Source organism: Triturus cristatus, chromosome 11, assembly GCF_964204655.1.
Source record: "Triturus cristatus chromosome 11, aTriCri1.1, whole genome shotgun sequence".
Classification (NCBI taxonomy): domain Eukaryota; kingdom Metazoa; phylum Chordata; class Amphibia; order Caudata; family Salamandridae; genus Triturus; species Triturus cristatus.
This window is the reverse complement of record NC_140594.1, coordinates 1144190886-1144213389: the sequence shown is the minus strand read 5'-3', so window position 1 is coordinate 1144213389 and position 22504 is coordinate 1144190886. Positions and strand designations below refer to the sequence as shown.

The following is a 22504-nucleotide window of genomic DNA, read 5'->3' as shown; positions in this document are numbered from 1 at the left end:
TGGCAGGGTGGAAATGACAGATTAGTCCTAGGAAGAAAAATCAAGCAATATTAGCAGAGGATGGTTTCGATCCATCGACCTCTGGGTTATGGGCCCAGCACGCTTCCGCTGCGCCACTCTGCTCCCTTGTGAAAGTGCTCTCTTTATGCAGAGGAGGAGCTTTCAGCGGAGTGGCAAGGGATTGGTGGGGCTCTCTCCTCATTTGCCTAAGCACATCGCAAGGTATGCTGGGTACAGAAAATCTTCATCTTCCCCACTCACAGTCAGTCATAACTGAAAGTGCAGACCCTCTTAGGAATTAGCCGTTTCAGGCCTTTACCAAGACAGCAGCTCTCTGTCCCTGTCCTTTCTCTGTGATCCTAGCACTAGCATACTCAGGATTTGGCTTTACCTGGGAGCCAGAGATCTACCCGATGAGGGCTTGCCCGGTGTGAGGCTTTTGAGCGTTTGGGAGCGTTCGGGACGTGAGAGGACGCTAGACAGGAAACTATGCCAATTTCAAGTATCCAACCTTCCTGCTGCAGTGAGAGGCTCTTTCCGTGGAAATCTGCCACTTGGAGTCCTCTCAACTTGCCCTCTGATAAAACATTTTTCTGAGCCGCAGTTACATCCGATGGTTACAAGGTGGCGCTGCATTCAGGTGAGAGCACAAGTATGCACAAAATCTTAGGGACTTTTGCCAGATTTATCGGTGGATCTTGCCTATTATTTTCAGAGGCTAGATATCGCCTAGAAATGCTTTTTAACATAGGGATGCTGGGGTTATAATTTCTGGTCGGGGCTCAGCCCTTTCATTGCCTGCCCCCAGCAAAACATTTATTATCAGCACATGTGAGTGGTGAGTGCTTTATGGAAAATAGCATATATTGGGACAATGAATGTAGCAGATGAGGCGATCGAGATGTCTACCTACGTGTTTGATTATTTTTTTATATAACGGCTGATTGTTCTGTTTCTGATATTTCAGTTTTGTGACATGTTGCATTAAAATATATCCTGCTTGGAGAATATATAAATATTTGCACTGCGTTGGCCGGGAATCGAACCCGGGTCAACTGCTTGGAAGGCAGCTATGCTCACCACTATACCACCAACGCCCTCTGATGTGTGTCCTCTAGGTTCCAGATGTTACAACGCCGAGTGCAGTGGCAATCTTGCACCGGTTCCAATGGTGCATTTGGTGTGGATACCAACATGAAAAGCTGTAGAAATTGTCTTGCAGAGGGTAAAGAACTGGGGATTGAAACCAAGGATAAAGCTGTGCAGAAGAGAAGAAATGGAAAGCAGCAGTACAAATAGTGGAAATGAGCATATGGGCAGCATCGGAAGCAAAGCAGCGAAGAGAAAGGGAGTAAATTCCATGAAATGCATAGGAGATTGATAAAAGCAGAACAAAAAGGGAAGAATTAAATTCAAAGCATGCCCCCGAAAAACGTGTGAAGGTCCCACCTGTCATTTATGCTTCTAATTGGGTATCTTTACTTTCAAAGTATAGGGTTGATCCTTTGACGATCACTCTCTTGATTTACAGCAGAGACAGATAGTTGAGAAGTCTTTTCTCACATAGCTAGCACAAGCCTGCGCTTTTCCTTGCTGGCAGGGTGGAAATGACAGATTAGTCCTAGGAAGAAAAATCAAGCAATATTAGCAGAGGATGGTTTCGATCCATCGACCTCTGGGTTATGGCCCAGCACGCTTCTGCTGCGCCACTCTGCTCCCTTGTGAAAGTGCTCTCTTTATGCAGAGGAGGAGCTTTCAGCGGAGTGGCAAGGGATTGGAGGGGCTCTCTCCTCATTTGCCTAAGCACATCGCAAGGTATGCTGGGTACAGAAAATCTTCATCTTCCCCACTCACAGTCAGTCATAACTGAAAGTGCAGACCCTCTTAGGAATTAGCCGTTTCAGGCCTTTACCAAGACAGCAGCTCTCTGTCCCTGTCCTTTCTCTGTGATCCTAGCACTAGCATACTCAGGATTTGGCTTTACCTGGGAGCCAGAGATCTACCCGGTGAGTGCGAGGCTTTTGAGCGTTTGGGAGCGTTCGGGACGTGAGAGGACGCTGGACAGGAAACTATGCCAATTTGAAGTATCCAACCTTCCTGCTGCAGTGAGAGGCTCTTTCCGTGGAAATCTGCCACTTGGAGTCCTCTCAACTTGCCCTCTGATAAAACATTTTTCTGAGCCGCAGTTACATCCGATGGTTACAAGGTGGTGCTGCATTCAGGTGAGAGCACAAGTATGCACTAAATCTTGGGGACTTTTGCCAGATTTATCGGTGGATCTTGCCGAATATTTTCAGAGGCTAGATATCGCCTAGAAATGCTTTTTAAAATAGGGATGCTGGGTTTATAATGTCTGGTCGGGGCTCAGCCCTTTCATTGCCTGCCCCCAGCAAAATATTTATTATCAGCACATGTGAGTGGTGAGTGCTTTATGGAAAATAGCATAAATTGGGACAATGAATGTAGCAGATGAGGCGATCGAGATGTCTACCTACGTGTTTGTTTATTTTTTTATATAACGGCTGATTATTCTGTTTCTGATATTTCAGTTTTGTGACATGTTGCATTAAAATATATCCTGCTTGGAGAATATATAAATATTTGCACTGCGTTGGCCGGGAATCGAACCCGGGTCAACTGCTTGGAAGGCAGCTATGCTCACCACTATACCACCAATGCCCTCTGATGTGTTTCCTCTACGTTCCAGATGTTACAACGCCGAGTGCAGTGGCAATCTTGCACCGGTTCCAATGGTGCATTTGGTGTGGATACCAACATGAAAAGCTGTAGAAATTGTCTTGCAGAGGGTAAAGAACTGGGGATTGAAACCAAGGATAAAGCTGTGCAGAAGAGAAGAAATGGAAAGCAGCAGTACAAATAGTGGAAATGAGCATATGGGCAGCATCGGAAGCAAAGCAGCGAAGAGAAAGGGAGTAAATTCCATGAAATGCATAGGAGATTGATAAAAGCAGAACAAAAAGGGAAGAATGAAATTCAAAGCATGCCCCGAAAAACGTGTGAAGGTCCCACCTGTCATTTATGCTTCTAATTGGGTATCTTTACTTTCAAAGTATAGGGTTGATCCTTTGACGATCACTCTCTTGATTTACAGCAGAGACAGATAGTTGAGAAGTCTTTTCTCACATAGCTAGCACAAGCCTGCGCTTTTCCTTGCTGGCAGGGTGGAAATGACAGATTAGTCCTAGGAAGAAAAATCAAGCAATATTAGCAGAGGATGGTTTCGATCCATCGACCTCTGGGTTATGGGCCCAGCACGCTTCCGCTGCGCCACTCTGCTCCCTTGTGAAAGTGCTCTCTTTATGCAGAGGAGGAGCTTTCAGCGGAGTGGCAAGGGATTGGTGGGGCTCTCTCCTCATTTGCCTAAGCACATCGCAAGGTATGCTGGGTACAGAAAATCTTCATCTTCCCCACTCACAGTCAGTCATAACTGAAAGTGCAGACCCTCTTAGGAATTAGCCGTTTCAGGCCTTTACCAAGACAGCAGCTCTCTGTCCCTGTCCTTTCTCTGTGATCCTAGCACTAGCATACTCAGGATTTGGCTTTACCTGGGAGCCAGAGATCTACCCGATGAGGGCTTGCCCGGTGTGAGGCTTTTGAGCGTTTGGGAGCGTTCGGGACGTGAGAGGACGCTGGACAGGAAACTATGCCAATTTCAAGTATCCAACCTTCCTGCTGCAGTGAGAGGCTCTTTCCGTGGAAATCTGCCACTTGGAGTCCTCTCAACTTGCCCTCTGATAAAACATTTTTCTGAGCCGCAGTTACATCCGATGGTTACAAGGTGGCGCTGCATTCAGGTGAGAACACAAGTATGCACAAAATCTTGGGGACTTTTGCCAGATTTATCGGTGGATCTTGCCTATTATTTTCAGAGGCTAGATATCGCCTAGAAATGCTTTTTAACATAGGGATGCTGGGGTTATAATGTCTGGTCGGGGCTCAGCCCTTTCATTGCCTGCCCCCAGCAAAATATTTATTATCAGCACATGTGAGTGGTGAGTGCTTTATGGAAAATAGCATATATTGGGACAATGAATGTAGCAGATGAGGCGATCGAGATGTCTACCTACGTGTTTGATTATTTTTTTATATAACGGCTGATTATTCTGTTTCTGATATTTCAGTTTTGTGACATGTTGCATTAAAATATATCCTGCTTGGAGAATATATAAATATTTGCACTGCGTTGGCCGGGAATCGAACCCGGGTCAACTGCTTGGAAGGCAGCTATGCTCACCACTATACCACCAACGCCCTCTGATGTGTGTCCTCTAGGTTCCAAATGTTACAACGCCGAGTGCAGTGGCAATCTTGCACCGGTTCCAATGGTGCATTTGGTGTGGATACCAACATGAAAAGCAGTAGAAATTGTCTTGCAGAGGGTAAAGAACTGGGGATTGAAACCAAGGATAAAGCTGTGCAGAAGAGAAGAAATGGAAAGCAGCAGTACAAATAGTGGAAATGAGCATATGGGCAGCATCGGAAGCAAAGCAGCGAAGAGAAAGGGAGTAAATTCCATGAAATGCATAGGAGATTGATAAAAGCAGAACAAAAAGGGAAGAATTAAATTCAAAGCATGCCCCGAAAAACGTGTGAAGGTCCCACCTGTCATTTATGCTTCTAATTGGGTATCTTTACTTTCAAAGTATAGGGTTGATCCTTTGACGATCACTCTCTTGATTTACAGCAGAGACAGATAGTTGAGAAGTCTTTTCTCACATAGCTAGCACAAGCCTGCGCTTTTCCTTGCTGGCAGGGTGGAAATGCCAGATTAGTCCTAGGAAGAAAAATCAAGCAATATTAGCAGAGGATGGTTTCGATCCATCGACCTCTGGGTTATGGGCCCAGCATGCTTCCGCTGCGCCACTCTGCTCCCTTGTGAAAGTGCTCTCTTTATGCAGAGGAGGAGCTTTCAGCGGAGTGGCAAGGGATTGGTGGGGCTCTCTCATCATTTGCCTAAGCACATCGCAAGGTATGCTGGGTACAGAAAATCTTCATCTTCCCCACTCACAGTCAGTCATAACTGAAAGTGCAGACCCTCTTAGGAATTAGCCGTTTCAGGCCTTTACCAAGACAGCAGCTCTCTGTCCCTGTCCTTTCTCTGTGATCCTAGCACTAGCATACTCAGGATTTGGCTTTACCTGGGAGCCAGATATCTACCCGGTGAGGGGAGGCTTTTGAGCGTTTGGGAGCGTTCAGGACGCTGGACAGGAAACTATGCCAATTTGAAGTATCCAACCTTCCTGCTGCAGTGAGAGGCTCTTTCCGTGGAAATCTGCCACTTGGAGTCCTCTCAACTTGCCCTCTGATAAAACATTTTTCTGAGCCGCAGTTACATCCGATGGTTACAAGGTGGCGCTGCATTCAGGTGAGAACACAAGTATGCACAAAATCTTGGGGACTTTTGCCAGATTTATCGGTGGATCTTGCCTATTATTTTCAGAGGCTAGATATCGCCTAGAAATGCTTTTTAACATAGGGATGCTGGGGTTATAATTTCTGGTCGGGGCTCAGCCCTTTCATTGCCTGCCCCCAGCAAAATATTTATTATCAGCACATGTGAGTGGTGAGTGCTTTATGGAAAATAGCATATATTGGGACAATGAATGTAGCAGATGAGGCGATCGAGATGTCTACCTACGTGTTTGATTATTTTTTTATATAACGGCTGATTGTTCTGTTTCTGATATTTCAGTTTTGTGACATGTTGCATTAAAATATATCCTGCTTGGAGAATATATAAATATTTGCACTGCGTTGGCCGGGAATCGAACCCGGGTCAACTGCTTGGAAGGCAGCTATGCTCACCACTATACCACCAACGCCCTCTGATGTGTGTCCTCTAGGTTCCAGATGTTACAATGCCGAGTGCAGTGGCAATCTTGCACCGGTTCCAATGGTGCATTTGGTGTGGATACCAACATGAAAAGCTGTAGAAATTGTCTTGCAGAGGGTAAAGAACTGGGGATTGAAACCAAGGATAAAGCTGTGCAGAAGAGAAGAAATGGAAAGCAGCAGTACAAATAGTGGAAATGAGTATATGGGCAGCATCGGAAGCAAAGCAGCGAAGAGAAAGGGAGTAAATTCCATGAAATGCATAGGAGATTGATAAAAGCAGAACAAAAAGGGAAGAATTAAATTCAAAGCATGCCCCCGAAAAACGTGTGAAGGTCCCACCTGTCATTTATGCTTCTAATTGGGTATCTTTACTTTCAAAGTATAGGGTTGATCCTTTGACGATCACTCTCTTGATTTACAGCAGAGACAGATAGTTGAGAAGTCTTTTCTCACATAGCTAGCACAAGCCTGCGCTTTTCCTTGCTGGCAGGGTGGAAATGACAGATTAATCCTAGGAAGAAAAATCAAGCAATATTAGCAGAGGATGGTTTCGATCCATCGACCTCTGGGTTATGGGCCCAGCACGCTTCTGCTGCGCCACTCTGCTCCCTTGTGAAAGTGCTCTCTTTATGCAGAGGAGGAGCTTTCAGCGGAGTGGCAAGGGATTGGTGGGGCTCTCTCCTCATTTGCCTAAGCACATCGCAAGGTATGCTGGGTACAGAAAATCTTCATCTTCCCCACTCACAGTCAGTCATAACTGAAAGTGCAGACCCTCTTAGGAATTAGCCGTTTCAGGCCTTTACCAAGACAGCAGCTCTCTGTCCCTGTCCTTTCTCTGTGATCCTAGCACTAGCATACTCAGGATTTGGCTTTACCTGGGAGCCAGAGATCTACCCGGTGAGGGCTTGCCCGGTGTGAGGCTTTTGAGCGTTTGGGAGCGTTCGGGATGTGAGAGGACACTGGACAGGAAACTATGCCAATTTGAAGTATCCAACCTTCCTGCTGCAGTGAGAGGCTCTTTCCGTGGAAATCTGCCACTTGGAGTCCTCTCAACTTGCCCTCTGATAAAACATTTTTGTGAGCCGCAGTTACATCCGATGGTTACAAGGTGGCGCTGCATTCAGGTGAGAACACAAGTATGCACAAAATCTTGGGGACTTTTGCCAGATTTATCGGTGGATCTTGCCTATTATTTTCAGAGGCTAGATATCGCCTAGAAATGCTTTTTAACATAGGGATGCTGGGGTTATAATTTCTGGTCGGGGCTCAGCCCATTCATTGCCTGCCCCCAGCAAAATATTTATTATCAGCACATGTGAGTGGTGAGTGCTTTATGGAAAATAGCATATATTGGGACAATGAATGTAGCAGATGAGGCGATCGAGATGTCTACCTATGTGTTTGATTATTTTTTTATATAACGGCTGATTATTCTGTTTCTGATATTTCAGTTTTGTGACATGTTGCATTAAAATATATCCTGCTTGGAGAATATATAAATATTTGCACTGCGTTGGCCGGGAATCGAACCCAGGTCAACTGCTTGGAAGGCAGCTATGCTCACCACTATACCACCAACGCCCTCTGATGTGTGTCCTCTAGGTTCCAGATGTTACAACGCCGAGTGCAGTGGCAATCTTGCACCGGTTCCAATGGTGCATTTGGTGTGGATACCAACATGAAAAGCAGTAGAAATTGTCTTGCAGAGGGTAAAGAACTGGGGATTGAAACCAAGGATAAAGCTGTGCAGAAGAGAAGAAATGGAAAGCAGCAGTACAAATAGTGGAAATGTGCATATGGGCAGCATCGGAAGCAAAGCAGCGAAGAGAAAGGGAGTAAATTCCATGAAATGCATAGGAGATTGATAAAAGCAGAACAAAAAGGGAAGAATGAAATTCAAAGCATGCCCCGAAAAACGTGTGAAGGTCCCACCTGTCATTTATGCTTCTAATTGGGTACCTTTACTTTCAAAGTATAGGGTTGATCCTTTGACGATCACTCTCTTGATTTACAGCAGAGACAGATAGTTGAGAAGTCTTTTCTCACATAGCTAGCACAAGCCTGCGCTTTTCCTTGCTGGCAGGGTGGAAATGACAGATTAGTCCTAGGAAGAAAAATCAAGCAATATTAGCAGAGGATGGTTTCGATCCATCGACCTCTGGGTTATGGGCCCAGCACGCTTCCGCTGCGCCACTCTGCTCCCTTGTGAAAGTGCTCTCTTTATGCAGAGGAGGAGCTTTCAGCGGAGTGGCAAGGGATTGGTGGGGCTCTCTCCTCATTTGCCTAAGCACATCGCAAGGTATGCTGGGTACAGAAAATCTTCATCTTCCCCACTCACATTCAGTCATAACTGAAAGTGCAGACCCTCTTAGGAATTAGCCGTTTCAGGCCTTTACCAAGACAGCAGCTCTCTGTCCCTGTCCTTTCTCTGTGATCCTAGCACTAGCATACTCAGGATTTGGCTTCACCTGGGAGCCAGAGATCTACCCGGTGAGGGCGAGGCTTTTGAGCGTTTGGGAGCGTTCGGGACGTGAGAGGACGCTGGACAGGAAACTATGCCAATTTGAAGTATCCAACCTTCCAGCTGCAGTGAGAGGCTCTTTCCGTGGAAATCTGGCACTTGGAGTCCTCTCAACTTGCCCTCTGATAAAACATTTTTCTGAGCCGCAGTTACATCCGATGGTTACAAGGTGGCGCTGCATTCAGGTGAGAGCACAAGTATGCACAAAATCTTGGGGACTTTTGCCAGATTTATCGGTGGATCTTGCCTATTATTTTCAGAGGCTAGATATCGCCTATAAATGCTTTTTAAAATAGGGATGCTGGGGTTATAATGTCTGGTCGGGGCTCAGCCCTTTCATTGCCTGCCCCCAGCAAAATATTTATTATCAGCACATGTGAGTGCTGAGTGCTTTATGGAAAATAGCATATATTGGGACAATGAATGTAGCAGATGAGGCGATCGAGATGTCTACCTACGTGTTTGTTTATTTTTTTATATAACGGCTGATTATTCTGTTTCTGATATTTCAGTTTTGTGACATGTTGCATTAAAATATATCCTGCTTGGAGAATATATAAATATTTGCACTGCGTTGGCCGGGAATCGAACCCGGGTCAACTGCTTGGAAGGCAGCTATGCTCACCACTATACCACCAACGCCCTCTGATGTGTGTCCTCTAGGTTCCAGATGTTACAACGCCGAGTGCAGTGGCAATCTTGCACCCGTTCCAATGGTGCATTTGGTGTGGATTCCAACATGAAAAGCAGTAGAAATTGTCTTGCAGAGGGTAAAGAACTGGGGATTGAAACCAAGGACAAAGCTGTGCAGAAGAGAAGAAATGGAAAGCAGCAGTACAAATAGTGGAAATGAGCATATGGGCAGCATCGGAAGCAAAGCAGCGAAGAGAAAGGGAGTAAATTCCATGAAATGCATAGGAGATTGATAAAAGCAGAACAAAAAGGGAAGAATGAAATTCAAAGCATGCCCCGAAAAACGTGTGAAGGTCCCACCTGTCATTTATGCTTCTAATTGGGTATCTTTACTTTCAAAGTATAGGGTTGATCCTTTGACGATCACTCTCTTGATTTACAGCAGAGACAGATAGTTGAGAAGTCTTTTCTCACATAGCTAGCACAAGCCTGCGCTTTTCCTTGCTGGCAGGGTGGAAATGACAGATTAGTCCTAGGAAGAAAAATCAAGCAATATTAGCAGAGGATGGTTTCGATCCATCGACCACTGGGTTATGGGCCCAGCACGCTTCCGCTGCGCCACTCTGCTCCCTTGTGAAAGTGCTCTCTTTATGCAGAGGAGGAGCTTTCAGCGGAGTGGCAAGGGATTGGTGGGGCTCTCTCCTCATTTGCCTAAGCACATCGCAAGGTATGCTGGGTACAGAAAATCTTCATCTTCCCCACTCACATTCAGTCATAACTGAAAGTGCAGACCCTCTTAGGAATTAGCCGTTTCAGGCCTTTACCAAGACAGCAGCTCTCTGTCCCTGTCCTTTCTCTGTGATCCTAGCACTAGCATACTCAGGATTTGGCTTTACCTGGGAGCCAGAGATCTACCCGGTGAGGGCGAGGCTTTTGAGCGTTTGGGAGCGTTCGGGACGTGAGAGGACGCTGGACAGGAAACTATGCCAATTTGAAGTATCCAACCTTCCAGCTGCAGTGAGAGGCTCTTTCCGTGGAAATCTGGCACTTGGAGTCCTCTCAACTTGCCCTCTGATAAAACATTTTTCTGAGCCGCAGTTACATCCGATGGTTACAAGGTGGCGCTGCATTCAGGTGAGAGCACAAGTATGCACAAAATCTTGGGGACTTTTGCCAGATTTATCGGTGGATCTTGCCTATTATTTTCAGAGGCTAGATATCGCCTATAAATGCTTTTTAAAATAGGGATGCTGGGGTTATAATGTCTGGTCGGGGCTCAGCCCTTTCATTGCCTGCCCCCAGCAAAATATTTATTATCAGCACATGTGAGTGCTGAGTGCTTTATGGAAAATAGCATATATTGGGACAATGAATGTAGCAGATGAGGCGATCGAGATGTCTACCTACGTGTTTGTTTATTTTTTTATATAACGGCTGATTATTCTGTTTCTGATATTTCAGTTTTGTGACATGTTGCATTAAAATATATCCTGCTTGGAGAATATATAAATATTTGCACTGCGTTGGCCGGGAATCGAACCCGGGTCAACTGCTTGGAAGGCAGCTATGCTCACCACTATACCACCAACGCCCTCTGATGTGTGTCCTCTAGGTTCCAGATGTTACAACGCCGAGTGCAGTGGCAATCTTGCACCCGTTCCAATGGTGCATTTGGTGTGGATTCCAACATGAAAAGCAGTAGAAATAGTCTTGCAGAGGGTAAAGAACTGGGGATTGAAACCAAGGACAAAGCTGTGCAGAAGAGAAGAAATGGAAAGCAGCAGTACAAATAGTGGAAATGAGCATATGGGCAGCATCGGAAGCAAAGCAGCGAAGAGAAAGGGAGTAAATTCCATGAAATGCATAGGAGATTGATAAAAGCAGAACAAAAAGGGAAGAATGAAATTCAAAGCATGCCCCGAAAAACGTGTGAAGGTCCCACCTGTCATTTATGCTTCTAATTGGGTATCTTTACTTTCAAAGTATAGGGTTGATCCTTTGACGATCACTCTCTTGATTTACAGCAGAGACAGATAGTTGAGAAGTCTTTTCTCACATAGCTAGCACAAGCCTGCGCTTTTCCTTGCTGGCAGGGTGGAAATGACAGATTAGTCCTAGGAAGAAAAATCAAGCAATATTAGCAGAGGATGGTTTCGATCCATCGACCTCTGGGTTATGGGCCCAGCACGCTTCTGCTGCGCCACTCTGCTCCCTTGTGAAAGTGCTCTCTTTATGCAGAGGAGGAGCTTTCAGCGGAGTGGCAAGGGATTGGTGGGGCTCTCTCCTCATTTGCCTAAGCACATCGCAAGGTATGCTGGGTACAGAAAATCTTCATCTTCCCCACTCACATTCAGTCATAACTGAAAGTGCAGACCCTCTTAGGAATTAGCCGTTTCAGGCCTTTACCAAGACAGCAGCTCTCTGTCCCTGTCCTTTCTCTGTGATCCTAGCACTAGCATACTCAGGATTTGGCTTTACCTGGGAGCCAGAGATCTACCCGGTGAGGGCGAGGCTTTTGAGCGTTTGGGAGCGTTGAGGACGCTGGACAGGAAACTATGCCAATTTGAAGTATCCAACCTTCCTGCTGCAGTGAGAGTCTCTTTCCGTGGAAATCTGGCACTTGGAGTCCTCTCAACTTGCCCTCTGATAAAACATTTTTCTGAGCCGCAGTTACATCCGATGGTTACAAGGTGGCGCTGCATTCAGGTGAGAGCACAAGTATGCACAAAATCTTGGGGACTTTTGCCAGATTTATCGGTGGATCTTGCCTATTATTTTCAGAGGCTAGATATCGCCTATAAATGCTTTTTAAAATAGGGATGCTGGGGTTATAATGTCTGGTCGGGGCTCAGCCCTTTCATTGCCTGCCCCCAGCAAAATATTTATTATCAGCACATGTGAGTGCTGAGTGCTTTATGGAAAATAGCATATATTGGGACAATGAATGTAGCAGATGAGGCGATCGAGATGTCTACCTACGTGTTTGTTTATTTTTTTATATAACGGCTGATTATTCTGTTTCTGATATTTCAGTTTTGTGACATGTTGCATTAAAATATATCCTGCTTGGAGAATATATAAATATTTGCACTGCGTTGGCCGGGAATCGAACCCGGGTCAACTGCTTGGAAGGCAGCTATGCTCACCACTATACCACCAACGCCCTCTGATGTGTGTCTTCTACGTTCCAGATGTTACAACGCCGAGTGCAGTGGCAATCTTGCACCCGTTCCAATGGTGCATTTGGTGTGGATTCCAACATGAAAAGCAGTAGAAATAGTCTTGCAGAGGGTAAAGAACTGGGGATTGAAACCAAGGACAAAGCTGTGCAGAAGAGAAGAAATGGAAAGCAGCAGTACAAATAGTGGAAATGAGCATATGGGCAGCATCGGAAGCAAAGCAGCGAAGAGAAAGGGAGTAAATTCCATGAAATGCATAGGAGATTGATAAAAGCAGAACAAAAAGGGAAGAATGAAATTCAAAGCATGCCCCGAAAAACGTGTGAAGGTCCCACCTGTCATTTATGCTTCTAATTGGGTATCTTTACTTTCACAGTATAGGGTTGATCCTTTGACGATCACTCTCTTGATTTACAGCAGAGACAGATAGTTGAGAAGTCTTTTCTCACATATCTAGCACAAGCCTGCGCTTTTCCTTGCTGGCAGGGTGGAAATGACAGATTAGTCCTAGGAAGAAAAATCAAGCAATATTAGCAGAGGATGGTTTCGATCCATCGACCTCTGGGTTATGGGCCCAGCACGCTTACGCTGCGCCACTCTGCTCCCTTGTGAAAGTGCTCTCTTTATGCAGAGGAGGAGCTTTCAGCGGAGTGGCAAGGGATTGGTGGGGCTCTCTCCTCATTTGCCTAAGCACATCGCAAGGTATGCTGGGTACAGAAAATCTTCATCTTCCCCACTCACATTCAGTCATAACTGAAAGTGCAGACCCTCTTAGGAATTAGCCGTTTCAGGCCTTTACCAAGACAGCAGCTCTCTGTCCCTGTCCTTTCTCTGTGATCCTAGCACTAGCATACTCAGGATTTGGCTTCACCTGGGAGCCAGAGATCTACCCGGTGAGGGCTTGCCCGGTGTGAGGCTTTTGAGAGTTTGGGAGCGTTCGGGACGTGAGAGGACGCTGGACAGGAAACTATGCCAATTTGAAGTATCCAACCTTCCAGCTGCAGTGAGAGGCTCTTTCCGTGGAAATCTGGCACTTGGAGTCCTCTCAACTTGCCCTCTGATAAAACATTTTTCTGAGCCGCAGTTACATCCGATGGTTACAAGGTGGCGCTGCATTCAGGTGAGAGCACAAGTATGCACAAAATCTTGGGGACTTTTGCCAGATTTATCGGTGGATCTTGCCTATTATTTTCAGAGGCTAGATATCGCCTATAAATGCTTTTTAAAATAGGGATGCTGGGGTTATAATGTCTGGTCGGGGCTCAGCCCTTTCATTGCCTGCCCCCAGCAAAATATTTATTATCAGCACATGTGAGTGCTGAGTGCTTTATGGAAAATAGCATATATTGGGACAATGAATGTAGCAGATGAGGCAATCGAGATGTCTACCTACGTGTTTGTTTATTTTTTTATATAACGGCTGATTATTCTGTTTCTGATATTTCAGTTTTGTGACATGTTGCATTAAAATATATCCTGCTTGGAGAATATATAAATATTTGCACTGCGTTGGCCGGGAATCGAACCCGGGTCAACTGCTTGGAAGGCAGCTATGCTCACCACTATACCACCAACGCCCTCTGATGTGTGTCCTCTAGGTTCCAGATGTTACAACGCCGAGTGCAGTGGCAATCTTGCACCCGTTCCAATGGTGCATTTGGTGTGGATTCCAACATGAAAAGCAGTAGAAATTGTCTTGCAGAGGGTAAAGAACTGGGGATTGAAACCAAGGACAAAGCTGTGCAGAAGAGAAGAAATGGAAAGCAGCAGTACAAATAGTGGAAATGAGCATATGGGCAGCATCGGAAGCAAAGCAGCGAAGAGAAAGGGAGTAAATTCCATGAAATGCATAGGAGATTGATAAAAGCAGAACAAAAAGGGAAGAATGAAATTCAAAGCATGCCCCGAAAAACGTGTGAAGGTCCCACCTGTCATTTATGCTTCTAATTGGGTATCTTTACTTTCAAAGTATAGGGTTGATCCTTTGACGATCACTCTCTTGATTTACAGCAGAGACAGATAGTTGAGAAGTCTTTTCTCACATAGCTAGCACAAGCCTGCGCTTTTCCTTGCTGGCAGGGTGGAAATGACAGATTAGTCCTAGGAAGAAAAATCAAGCAATATTAGCAGAGGATGGTTTCGATCCATCGACCTCTGGGTTATGGGCCCAGCACGCTTCCGCTGCGCCACTCTGCTCCCTTGTGAAAGTGCTCTCTTTATGCAGAGGAGGAGCTTTCAGTGGAGTGGCAAGGGATTGGTGGGGCTCTCTCCTCATTTGCCTAAGCACATCGCAAGGTATGCTGGGTACAGAAAATCTTCATCTTCCCCACTCACATTCAGTCATAACTGAAAGTGCAGACCCTCTTAGGAATTAGCCGTTTCAGGCCTTTACCAAGACAGCAGCTCTCTGTCCCTGTCCTTTCTCTGTGATCCTAGCACTAGCATACTCAGGATTTGGCTTTACCTGGGAGCCAGAGATCTACCCGGTGAGGGCGAGGCTTTTGAGCGTTTGGGAGCGTTCGGGACGTGAGAGGACGCTGGACAGGAAACTATGCCAATTTGAAGTATCCAACCTTCCAGCTGCAGTGAGAGGCTCTTTCCGTGGAAATCTGGCACTTGGAGTCCTCTCAACTTGCCCTCTGATAAAACATTTTTCTGAGCCGCAGTTACATCCGATGGTTACAAGGTGGCGCTGCATTCAGGTGAGAGCACAAGTATGCACAAAATCTTGGGGACTTTTGCCAGATTTATCGGTGGATCTTGCCTATTATTTTCAGAGGCTAGATATCGCCTATAAATGCTTTTTAAAATAGGGATGCTGGGGTTATAATGTCTGGTCGGGGCTCAGCCCTTTCATTGCCTGCCCCCAGCAAAATATTTATTATCAGCACATGTGAGTGCTGAGTGCTTTATGGAAAATAGCATATATTGGGACAATGAATGTAGCAGATGAGGCGATCGAGATGTCTACCTACGTGTTTGTTTATTTTTTTATATAACGGCTGATTATTCTGTTTCTGATATTTCAGTTTTGTGACATGTTGCATTAAAATATATCCTGCTTGGAGAATATATAAATATTTGCACTGCGTTGGCCGGGAATCGAACCCGGGTCAACTGCTTGGAAGGCAGCTATGCTCACCACTATACCACCAACGCCCTCTGAAGTGTGTCCTCTAGGTTCCAGATGTTACAACGCCAAGTGCAGTGGCAATCTTGCACCCGTTCCAATGGTGCATTTGGTGTGGATTCCAACATGAAAAGCAGTAGAAATTGTCTTGCAGAGGGTAAAGAACTGGGGATTGAAACCAAGGACAAAGCTGTGCAGAAGAGAAGAAATGGAAAGCAGCAGTACAAATAGTGGAAATGAGCATATGGGCAGCATCGGAAGCAAAGCAGCGAAGAGAAAGGGAGTAAATTCCACGAAATGCATAGAAGATTGATAAAAGCAGAACAAAAAGGGAAGAATGAAATTCAAAGCATGCCCCGAAAAACGTGTGAAGGTCCCACCTGTCATTTATGCTTCTAATTGGGTATCTTTACTTTCAAAGTATAGGGTTGATCCTTTGACGATCACTCTCTTGATTTACAGCAGAGACAGATAGTTGAGAAGTCTTTTCTCACATAGCTAGCACAAGCCTGCGCTTTTCCTTGCTGGCAGGGTGGAAATGACAGATTAGTCCTAGGAAGAAAAATCAAGCAATATTAGCAGAGAATGGTTTCGATCCATCGACCTCTGGGTTATGGGCCCAGCACGCTTCCGCTGCGCCACTCTGCTCCCTTGTGAAAGTGCTCTCTTTATGCAGAGGAGGAGCTTTCAGCGGAGTGGCAAGGGATTGGTGGGGCTCTCTCCTCATTTGCCTAAGCACATCGCAAGGTATGCTGGGTACAGAAAATCTTCATCTTCCCCACTCACATTCAGTCATAACTGAAAGTGCAGACCCTCTTAGGAATTAGCCGTTTCAGGCCTTTACCAAGACAGCAGCTCTCTGTCCCTGTCCTTTCTCTGTGATCCTAGCACTAGCATACTCAGGATTTGGCTTTACCTGGGAGCCAGAGATCTACCCGGTGAGGGCGAGGCTTTTGAGCGTTTGGGAGCGTTCGGGACGTGAGAGGACGCTGGACAGGAAACTATGCCAATTTGAAGTATCCAACCTTCCAGCTGCAGTGAGAGGCTCTTTCCGTGGAAATCTGGCACTTGGAGTCCTCTCAACTTGCCCTCTGATAAAACATTTTTCTGAGCCGCAGTTAGATCCGATGGTTACAAGGTGGCGCTGCATTCAGGTGAGAGCACAAGTATGCACAAAATCTTGAGGACTTTTGCCAGATTTATCGGTGGATCTTGCCTATTATTTTCAGAGGCTAGATATCGCCTATAAATGCTTTTTAAAATAGGGATGCTGGGGTTATAATGTCTGGTCGGGGCTCAGCCCTTTCATTGCCTGCCCCCAGCAAAATATTTATTATCAGCACATGTGAGTGCTGAGTGCTTTATGGAAAATAGCATATATTGGGACAATGAATGTAGCAGATGAGGCGATCGAGATGTCTACCTACGTGTTTGTTTATTTTTTTATATAACGGCTGATTATTCTGTTTCTGATATTTCAGTTTTGTGACATGTTGCATTAAAATATATCCTGCTTGGAGAATATATAAATATTTGCACTGCGTTGGCCGGGAATCGAACCCGGGTCAACTGCTTGGAAGGCAGCTATGCTCACCACTATACCACCAACGCCCTCTGATGTGTGTCCTCTAGGTTCCAGATGTTACAACGCCGAGTGCAGTGGCAATCTTGCACCCGTTCCAATGGTGCATTTGGTGTGGATACCAACATGAAAAGCAGTAGAAATTGTCTTGCAGAGGGTAAAGAACTGGGGATTGAAACCAAGGATAAAGCTGTGCAGAAGAGAAGAAATGGAAAGCAGCAGTACAAATAGTGGAAATGAGCATATGGGCAGCATCGGAAGCAAAGCAGCGAAGAGAAAGGGAGTAAATTCCATGAAATGCATAGGAGATTGATAAAAGCAGAACAAAAAGGGAAGAATGAAATTCAAAGCATGCCCCGAAAAACGTGTGAAGGTCCCACCTGTCATTTATGCTTCTAATTGGGTACCTTTACTTTCAAAGTATAGGGTTGATCCTTTGACGATCACTCTCTTGATTTACAGCAGAGACAGATAGTTGAGAAGTCTTTTCTCACATAGCTAGCACAAGCCTGCGCTTTTCCTTGCTGGCAGGGTGGAAATGACAGATTAGTCCTAGGAAGAAAAATCAAGCAATATTAGCAGAGGATGGTTTCGATCCATCGACCTCTGGGTTATGGGCCCAGCACGCTTCCGCTGCGCCACTCTGCTCCCTTGTGAAAGTGCTCTCTTTATGCAGAGGAGGAGCTTTCAGCGGAGTGGCAAGGGATTGGTGGGGCTCTCTCCTCATTTGCCTAAGCACATCGCAAGGTATGCTGGGTACAGAAAATCTTCATCTTCCCCACTTACATTCAGTCATAACTGAAAGTGCAGACCCTCTTAGGAATTAGCCGTTTCAGGCCTTTACCAAGACAGCAGCTCTCTGTCCCTGTCCTTTCTCTGTGATCCTAGCACTAGCATACTCAGGATTTGGCTTCACCTGGGAGCCAGAGATCTACCCGGTGAGGGCGAGGCTTTTGAGCGTTTGGGAGCGTTCGGGACGTGAGAGGACGCTGGACAGGAAACTATGCCAATTTGAAGTATCCAACCTTCCAGCTGCAGTGAGAGGCTCTTTCCGTGGAAATCTGGCACTTGGAGTCCTCTCAACTTGCCCTCTGATAAAACATTTTTCTGAGCCGCAGTTACATCCGATGGTTACAAGGTGGCGCTGCATTCAGGTGAGAGCACAAGTATGCACAAAATCTTGGGGACTTTTGCCAGATTTATCGGTGGATCTTGCCTATTATTTTCAGAGGCTAGATATCGCCTATAAATGCTTTTTAAAATAGGGATGCTGGGGTTATAATGTCTGGTCGGGGCTCAGCCCTTTCATTGCCTGCCCCCAGCAAAATATTTATTATCAGCACATGTGAGTGCTTTATGGAAAATAGCATATATTGGGACAATGAATGTAGCAGATGAGGCGATCGAGATGTCTACCTACGTGTTTGTTTATTTTTTTATATAACGGCTGATTATTCTGTTTCTGATATTTCAGTTTTGTGACATGTTGCATTAAAATATATCCTGCTTGGAGAATATATAAATATTTGCACTGCGTTGGCCGGGAATCGAACCCGGGTCAACTGCTTGGAAGGCAGCTATGCTCACCACTATACCACCAACGCCCTCTGAAGTGTGTCCTCTAGGTTCCAGATGTTACAACGCCAAGTGCAGTGGCAATCTTGCACCCGTTCCAATGGTGCATTTGGTGTGGATTCCAACATGAAAAGCAGTAGAAATTGTCTTGCAGAGGGTAAAGAACTGGGGATTGAAACCAAGGACAAAGCTGTGCAGAAGAGAAGAAATGGAAAGCAGCAGTACAAATAGTGGAAATGAGCATATGGGCAGCATCGGAAGCAAAGCAGCGAAGAGAAAGGGAGTAAATTCCATGAAATGCATAGAAGATTGATAAAAGCAGAACAAAAAGGGAAGAATGAAATTCAAAGCATGCCCCGAAAAACGTGTGAAGGTCCCACCTGTCATTTATGCTTCTAATTGGGTATATTTACTTTCAAAGTATAGGGTTGATCCTTTGACGATCACTCTCTTGATTTACAGCAGAGACAGATAGTTGAGAAGTCTTTTCTCACATAGCTAGCACAAGCCTGCGCTTTTCCTTGCTGGCAGGGTGGAAATGACAGATTAGTCCTAGGAAGAAAAATCAAGCAATATTAGCAGAGGATGGTTTCGATCCATCGACCTCTGGGTTATGGGCCCAGCACGCTTCCGCTGCGCCACTCTGCTCCCTTGTGAAAGTGCTCTCTTTATGCAGAGGAGGAGCTTTCAGCGGAGTGGCAAGGGATTGGTGGGGCTCTCTCCTCATTTGCCTAAGCACATCGCAAGGTATGCTGGGTACAGAAAATCTTCATCTTCCCCACTCACATTCAGTTATAACTGAAAGTGCAGACCCTCTTAGGAATTAGCCGTTTCAGGCCTTTACCAAGACAGCAGCTCTCTGTCCCTGTCCTTTCTCTGTGATCCTAGCACTAGCATACTCAGGATTTGGCTTTACCTGGGAGCCAGAGATCTACCCGGTGAGGGCTTGCCCGGTGTGAGGCTTTTGAGCGTTTGGGAGCGTTCGGGACGTGAGAGGACGCTGGACAGGAAACTATGCCAATTTGAAGTATCCAACCTTCCAGCTGCAGTGAGAGGCTCTTTCCGTGGAAATCTGGCACTTGGAGTCCTCTCAACTTGCCCTCTGATAAAACATTTTTCTGAGCCGCAGTTACATCCGATGGTTACAAGGTGGCGCTGCATTCAGGTGAGAGCACAAGTATGCACAAAATCTTGGGGACTTTTGCCAGATTTATCGGTGGATCTTGCCTATTATTTTCAGAGGCTAGATATCGCCTATAAATGCTTTTTAAAATAGGGATGCTGGGGTTATAATGTCTGGTCGGGGCTCAGCCCTTTCATTGCCTGCCCCCAGCAAAATATTTATTATCAGCACATGTGAGTGCTGAGTGCTTTATGGAAAATAGCATATATTGGGACAATGAATGTAGCAGATGAGGCGATCGAGATGTCTACCTACGTGTTTGTTTATTTTTTTATATAACGGCTGATTATTCTGTTTCTGATATTTCAGTTTTGTGACATGTTGCATTAAAATATATCCTGCTTGGAGAATATATAAATATTTGCACTGCGTTGGCCGGGAATCGAACCCGGGTCAACTGCTTGGAAGGCAGCTATGCTCACCACTATACCACCAACGCCCTCTGATGTGTGTCCTCTAGGTTCCAGATGTTACAACGCCGAGTGCAGTGGCAATCTTGCACCCGTTCCAATGGTGCATTTGGTGTGGATACCAACATGAAAAGCAGTAGAAATTGTCTTGCAGAGGGTAAAGAACTGGGGATTGAAACCAAGGATAAAGCTGTGCAGAAGAGAAGAAATGGAAAGCAGCAGTACAAATAGTGGAAATGAGCATATGGGCAGCATCGGAAGCAATGCAGCGAAGAGAAAGGGAGTAAATTCCATGAAATGCATAGGAGATTGATAAAAGCAGAACAAAAAGGGAAGAATGAAATTCAAAGCATGCCCCGAAACACGTGTGAAGGTCCCACCTGTCATTTATGCTTCTAATTGGGTACCTTTACTTTCAAAGTATAGGGTTGATCCTTTGACGATCACTCTCTTGATTTACAGCAGAGACAGATAGTTGAGAAGTCTTTTCTCACATAGCTAGCACAAGCCTGCGCTTTTCCTTGCTGGCAGGGTGGAAATGACAGATTAGTCCTAGGAAGAAAAATCAAGCAATATTAGCAGAGGATGGTTTCGATCCATCGACCTCTGGGTTATGGGCCCAGCACGCTTACGCTGCGCCACTCTGCTCCCTTGTGAAGGTGCTCTCTTTATGCAGAGGAGGAGCTTTCAGCGGAGTGGCAAGGGATTGGTGGGGCTCTCTCCTCATTTGCCTAAGCACATCGCAAGGTATGCTGGGTACAGAAAATCTTCATCTTCCCCACTCACATTCAGTCATAACTGAAAGTGCAGACCCTCTTAGGAATTAGCCGTTTCAGGCCTTTACCAAGACAGCAGCTCTCTGTCCCTGTCCTTTCTCTGTGATCCTAGCACTAGCATACTCAGGATTTGGCTTCACCTGGGAGCCAGAGATCTACCCGGTGAGGGCGAGGCTTTTGAGCGTTTGGGAGCGTTCGGGACGTGAGAGGACGCTGGACAGGAAACTATGCCAATTTGAAGTATCCAACCTTCCAGCTGCAGTGAGAGGCTCTTTCCGTGGAAATCTGGCACTTGGAGTCCTCTCAACTTGCCCTCTGATAAAACATTTTTCTGAGCCGCAGTTACATCCGATGGTTACAAGGTGGCGCTGCATTCAGGTGAGAGCACAAGTATGCACAAAATCTTGGGGACTTTTGCCAGATTTATCGGTGGATCTTGCCTATTATTTTCAGAGGCTAGATATCGCCTATAAATGCTTTTTAAAATAGGGATGCTGGGGTTATAATGTCTGGTCGGGGCTCAGCCCTTTCATTGCCTGCCCCCAGCAAAATATTTATTATCAGCACATGTGAGTGCTGAGTGCTTTATGGAAAATAGCATATATTGGGACAATGAATGTAGCAGATGAGGCGATCGAGATGTCTACCTACGTGTTTGTTTATTTTTTTATATAACGGCTGATTATTCTGTTTCTGATATTTCAGTTTTGTGACATGTTGCATTAAAATATATCCTGCTTGGAGAATATATAAATATTTGCACTGCGTTGGCCGGGAATCGAACCCGGGTCAACTGCTTGGAAGGCAGCTATGCTCACCACTATACCACCAACGCCCTCTGATGTGTGTCCTCTAGGTTCCAGATGTTACAACGCCGAGTGCAGTGGCAATCTTGCACCCGTTCCAATGGTGCATTTGGTGTGGATTCCAACATGAAAAGCAGTAGAAATTGTCTTGCAGAGGGTAAAGAACTGGGGATTGAAACCAAGGACAAAGCTGTGCAGAAGAGAAGAAATGGAAAGCAGCAGTACAAATAGTGGAAATGAGCATATGGGCAGCATCGGAAGCAAAGCAGCGAAGAGAAAGGGAGTAAATTCCATGAAATGCATAGGAGATGGATAAAAGCAGAACAAAAAGGGAAGAATGAAATTCAAAGCATGCCCCGAAAAACGTGTGAAGGTCCCACCTGTCATTTATGCTTCTAATTGGGTATCTTTACTTTCAAAGTATAGGGTTGATCCTTTGACGATCACTCTCTTGATTTACAGCAGAGACAGATAGTTGAGAAGTCTTTTCTCACATAGCTAGCACAAGCCTGCGCTTTTCCTTGCTGGCAGGGTGGAAATGACAGATTAGTCCTAGGAAGAAAAATCAAGCAATATTAGCAGAGGATGGTTTCGATCCATCGACCTCTGGGTTATGGGCCCAGCACGCTTCCGCTGCGCCACTCTGCTCCCTTGTGAAAGTGCTCTATTTATGCAGAGGAGGAGCTTTCAGCGGAGTGGCAAGGGATTGGTGGGGCTCTCTCCTCATTTGCCTAAGCACATCGCAAGGTATGCTGGGTACAGAAAATCTTCATCTTCCCCACTCACATTCAGTCATAACTGAAAGTGCAGACCCTCTTAGGAATTAGCCGTTTCAGGCCTTTACCAAGACAGC

General features: G+C 45.7%; 13 non-coding genes across 13 annotated transcripts; all 13 read right to left on the bottom strand.

The window, feature by feature from the left end:
- Positions 1-1025: 1025 nt before the first annotated feature.
- On the bottom strand, positions 1026-1097 carry TRNAG-UCC (transfer RNA glycine (anticodon UCC)). The gene has a single exon. It is a non-coding gene; the product is annotated as a tRNA-Gly (tRNA).
- A 3103-nt stretch (positions 1098-4200) lies between these two features.
- TRNAG-UCC (transfer RNA glycine (anticodon UCC)) lies at positions 4201-4272 on the bottom strand. The gene has a single exon. It is a non-coding gene; the product is annotated as a tRNA-Gly (tRNA).
- Positions 4273-5771: 1499 nt separating this feature from the next.
- Positions 5772-5843, bottom strand: TRNAG-UCC (transfer RNA glycine (anticodon UCC)). The gene has a single exon. It is a non-coding gene; the product is annotated as a tRNA-Gly (tRNA).
- A 1522-nt stretch (positions 5844-7365) lies between these two features.
- Positions 7366-7437, bottom strand: TRNAG-UCC (transfer RNA glycine (anticodon UCC)). Its single transcript has one exon. It is a non-coding gene; the product is annotated as a tRNA-Gly (tRNA).
- Positions 7438-8947: 1510 nt separating this feature from the next.
- Positions 8948-9019, bottom strand: TRNAG-UCC (transfer RNA glycine (anticodon UCC)). Its single transcript has one exon. It is a non-coding gene; the product is annotated as a tRNA-Gly (tRNA).
- A 1510-nt stretch (positions 9020-10529) lies between these two features.
- Positions 10530-10601, bottom strand: TRNAG-UCC (transfer RNA glycine (anticodon UCC)). Its single transcript has one exon. It is a non-coding gene; the product is annotated as a tRNA-Gly (tRNA).
- A 1500-nt stretch (positions 10602-12101) lies between these two features.
- On the bottom strand, positions 12102-12173 carry TRNAG-UCC (transfer RNA glycine (anticodon UCC)). The gene has a single exon. It is a non-coding gene; the product is annotated as a tRNA-Gly (tRNA).
- A 1521-nt stretch (positions 12174-13694) lies between these two features.
- TRNAG-UCC (transfer RNA glycine (anticodon UCC)) lies at positions 13695-13766 on the bottom strand. The gene has a single exon. It is a non-coding gene; the product is annotated as a tRNA-Gly (tRNA).
- Positions 13767-15276: 1510 nt separating this feature from the next.
- On the bottom strand, positions 15277-15348 carry TRNAG-UCC (transfer RNA glycine (anticodon UCC)). The gene has a single exon. It is a non-coding gene; the product is annotated as a tRNA-Gly (tRNA).
- Positions 15349-16858: 1510 nt separating this feature from the next.
- On the bottom strand, positions 16859-16930 carry TRNAG-UCC (transfer RNA glycine (anticodon UCC)). The gene has a single exon. It is a non-coding gene; the product is annotated as a tRNA-Gly (tRNA).
- Positions 16931-18433: 1503 nt separating this feature from the next.
- Positions 18434-18505, bottom strand: TRNAG-UCC (transfer RNA glycine (anticodon UCC)). The gene has a single exon. It is a non-coding gene; the product is annotated as a tRNA-Gly (tRNA).
- Positions 18506-20026: 1521 nt separating this feature from the next.
- TRNAG-UCC (transfer RNA glycine (anticodon UCC)) lies at positions 20027-20098 on the bottom strand. The gene has a single exon. It is a non-coding gene; the product is annotated as a tRNA-Gly (tRNA).
- Positions 20099-21608: 1510 nt separating this feature from the next.
- Positions 21609-21680, bottom strand: TRNAG-UCC (transfer RNA glycine (anticodon UCC)). The gene has a single exon. It is a non-coding gene; the product is annotated as a tRNA-Gly (tRNA).
- Positions 21681-22504: the final 824 nt, after the last annotated feature.